This window comes from Meles meles, chromosome 15 (assembly GCF_922984935.1).
Source record: "Meles meles chromosome 15, mMelMel3.1 paternal haplotype, whole genome shotgun sequence".
NCBI classification, from domain to species: domain Eukaryota; kingdom Metazoa; phylum Chordata; class Mammalia; order Carnivora; family Mustelidae; genus Meles; species Meles meles.
This window is the reverse complement of record NC_060080.1, coordinates 42,827,002-42,830,442: the sequence shown is the minus strand read 5'-3', so window position 1 is coordinate 42,830,442 and position 3,441 is coordinate 42,827,002. Positions and strand designations below refer to the sequence as shown.

Sequence of the window (3,441 nt, the reverse complement as noted above, 5' to 3'; positions counted from 1 at the left end):
CTCTGTCAAATAAATAAATAAAATATTAAAAAAAAAACAGACTTTTTTTGTCCCATATAATAGTAACAACCAAAAATTTTTATTAATCCCATGGGATTAATAAATGGGAGATTGATATTTTTACAATACTTAGATTTTTTTTAAGATTTTATTTATTTATTTGAGAGAGAGAGAGAGATTATGCACATACAAGCAGGGGTGGTGGGAGTGAAGAGGGACAAAAGGAGAGGGAAAAGCAGATTCCCTGTTGAACAGGGAGTCAGAGGAGGGGCTCAATCCCAGAACCCTGAGATCATGACCTGAGCTGAAGGCAGACACTTAATTGACTGAGCCACCTAGGCACCCCTGTAATACTTAGGTTTTCAATTCATGAATGTGGAGTGTTCTTTCCTTTTTCTTTTTTCATATCTTCCTCAATTTCTTTTAGTAGTGGTTTCGTTTTCAGTATAGAAGCTTCCACTATTTTTATTATATTTTTGGTATTTTTTTAAGATTTGTTGCTATTTGAAATGATCTCTTGACATAACCACTTTTTTTTTTTTTTTTTGAGAGAGAGAGAGAGAGAGAGAGAGAGCAGAAGCAGACAGAGTGGTAGGCAGAGTCAGAGAAAGAAGCAGGATTTCCACTGAGCAAGGAGCCTGATGCGGGACTTGATCCCAGGAGCCTGGGATCATGACCCGAGCAGAAGGCAATGGCTTAATAGATGGAGCCACCCAGGCATCCCAATATAATCACTTCTTTAAAGCTATGCTCTATTAAAAGTAATATGCATGAGCAAGTCCTTTGCAAATAATGATTTTGTGTTTTTTCTCCTTTGAATTTTGGGGGGTTTTTTGGTGAGCAGCAAAGTTTATTAAGAGTACAGTAAAGTGTATTGAGTGATATCACAAAGCTCACAAAGAGGAAGGGGACCTGAGGGGTTTGCCTCTTTGAAATTTCTTAATGCTATTGCATTAAGATGCTTTAGTGCTATAATGCTTTATCACTGAGTAGGACATCCAGTAAAATTTGTAATAAGTGATAGACATCATGTTTTATCCCCAAGCTCAGAGGAAACACCTTTAGCATCTTATCACTAAGTATGAGGATTGGTGAAGGTCTTTCGTTGTTATTGATGTTGACGTCTTGTGGTACACGTTCCCACTGGTTCTTGCTCTCTGGTATCCAGCCCCATGTGTAATCTGAAGCCATCGTGTGTCACTCATTTCTAAGGAATAGAATATACCAGGGTGATATGTGGGATGTCACTTCTGACAGGTCTTCTGCTCTTAAAACCTTTGCTCAGCAGGAAACAAGCTGCTATGTTTTGAGTAGTCCTATGGGAAGGGTCATGTTGAGAAACTGATGTCTCTGGTCAATAGCCCGTAAGGACCTAGGGCTTTCCAACAGTGATGTGAGTGAACATGGAAGCGGAGTGTCCCCAGTCAAACCTGGAGTTGACTGAGATCCATTGGCTACCTTGACTGCAGCTTGTCAGGACCACTGAGTCAGAGGCCTTCAGCTAAGCTGTACTAAGAGTCATGGGCCACAGAACCTGTGAGATAAATGTGTGTTTTTGTTTCAAAGTCACTAAGTTTTGGGGTAATTTGTCAAGCAGTAAGAGATATCTAATACACATACTTTATCAGATTAATGAAGCCTCTTTCTTTCCTAATTTACTGAATGCTTGGAAAGTGAAAATTGATCTTGAAATTTATTGATGCATATTTTCTCTGAGTCAGTTATGATGTTAATATGTCTTTCTGTTTTCTTCCATTAATATAATGTGTTACAATGCTTAATTTTCAGTGTTCGACTACATTTGGACCCTTACAATAAATTCACATTAGTTAAAATTTATTATTGCTCTAGTATAATAATATTAATATTATATTTATTATCATTAATATAATTAATATATTATTATATATTATATATAATATTGTATATTATATATTATTATATAAATATATAATTAATATAATATTAATATTAATATTTTGTTTAAGAATTTTGCAGCTGTGTTTACATGAGACTGGGCTAAAATTTTCCTTTTGAGTACAGTGATATGCTGGTGTCATAAAATGAATTAGGATTTTTATTTTTATATTTTCTTAGGAAAAATTCAGTTTATATTTGGCATTATTTCTTCTTCAAATATTTGGCTTCAGCAATGAAGCCATTAGAGCCTAAAGAGCCTTTGTAGTTAAGTTTTTAACTATGGAATCAATTTAGTTATCTACCCCTTTTTTTTTTTTCTTTTTGAAAGTGTTTTAATAAGTTACATTTTTTTGTGAATTTGCATGCTTCCCCTAAATGTTTAAACATTTTGGAATAGATGTGGTCTATGTTTTCTTTTCTTTTCTTCTTCTTCTTCTTTTTTTTTTTTTTTTTGTTCTCTGATCTTCTATGTGGTAATGAATCCTTTTCATTACTAATGTTTGAGACTTTTTTCCTTCATTTCTAACAGTCTTTTATCAGATACATTAATATTTTTTGACATATGTTGACTCTATTTTATGTTTTTATTCTGTTTCATTGTTGCTGCTGTTGTTGTTATTATTATTATACTTCATTCACTTCTACTTTGGGTTATTCTTCTTGCTACCAGACTAAAAAAAAAAAAAAAAGGCTTAGTTTATTGATTTTCCCATCCTTATTTCCTTGTGCAGGGGCCATGCTAATCTTCTGTGTATTGTTCCAGTTTTAGTGTATGTGCTGCCAAAGCGAGCACTCCCACCTTTATTTTCTTATAATGAATCCATTCAAATCTATATCCCTACAAGCATAAATTTAGCAGCACTCCACAAGTTTTAATATGTAGATATTTTTTTCAATTTACTATTTCTTCTGATTGGCTTGACAAGTTAATATTTTACCCATGGGCTGTTTAGAAATGCATTTTCTAAATTTCCAAGAATGCTAGATGTGTTTGCATTTTTGTTATTGTTTTGATTTCTGTTTCAACTGTGTTTGTATTATCTCAGTGCTTCAAAATTTCTGAGTCTTGCTATGTGGAAATGACTTTTAAATATTTGATGTGGAAATGAAAGTAATATAGTTGTTAGTTTGTAGTTTAGTGCCAGAGTGCTTAGGATAAGTAAGTCAAGATTGCTAATTGTGTTGTTTTAATTTTTCATAGTCTTGTGAAATTGGTCTTTTTCTTTTTCTTATTGGTTACAAAGATAGCTATAAATCTACCACTGTGATTAGTCAATTTGTTCAAATTTTATTAATTACACATCTTGCCTCAATATGTATTGAGGGTTTTTTAATTTAACTTTTTATTTTTTAAGTTTTTATTTAAATTTCAGTTAACACACAATGTAATATTTGTTTCAGGAGTACAATATAGTGATTTGACACTTCCATACAACACCGTATGCGCATCACAAGTGCCTTCCTTAATCTCCTTCGCCTATTTCACCCATCTCCCCCACTAACCTCCCCTCTAGTAACCAT

The 3,441-nt window shown here is 33.2% G+C and overlaps 1 non-coding gene across 1 annotated transcript; it reads right to left on the bottom strand.

Annotated features, from left to right (window-relative positions):
* Nucleotides 1-2,602: 2,602 nt before the first annotated feature.
* LOC123926259 lies at nucleotides 2,603-2,713 on the bottom strand. Its single transcript, XR_006815192.1, has one exon. It is a non-coding gene; the product is annotated as a U6 spliceosomal RNA (small nuclear RNA).
* Nucleotides 2,714-3,441: the final 728 nt, after the last annotated feature.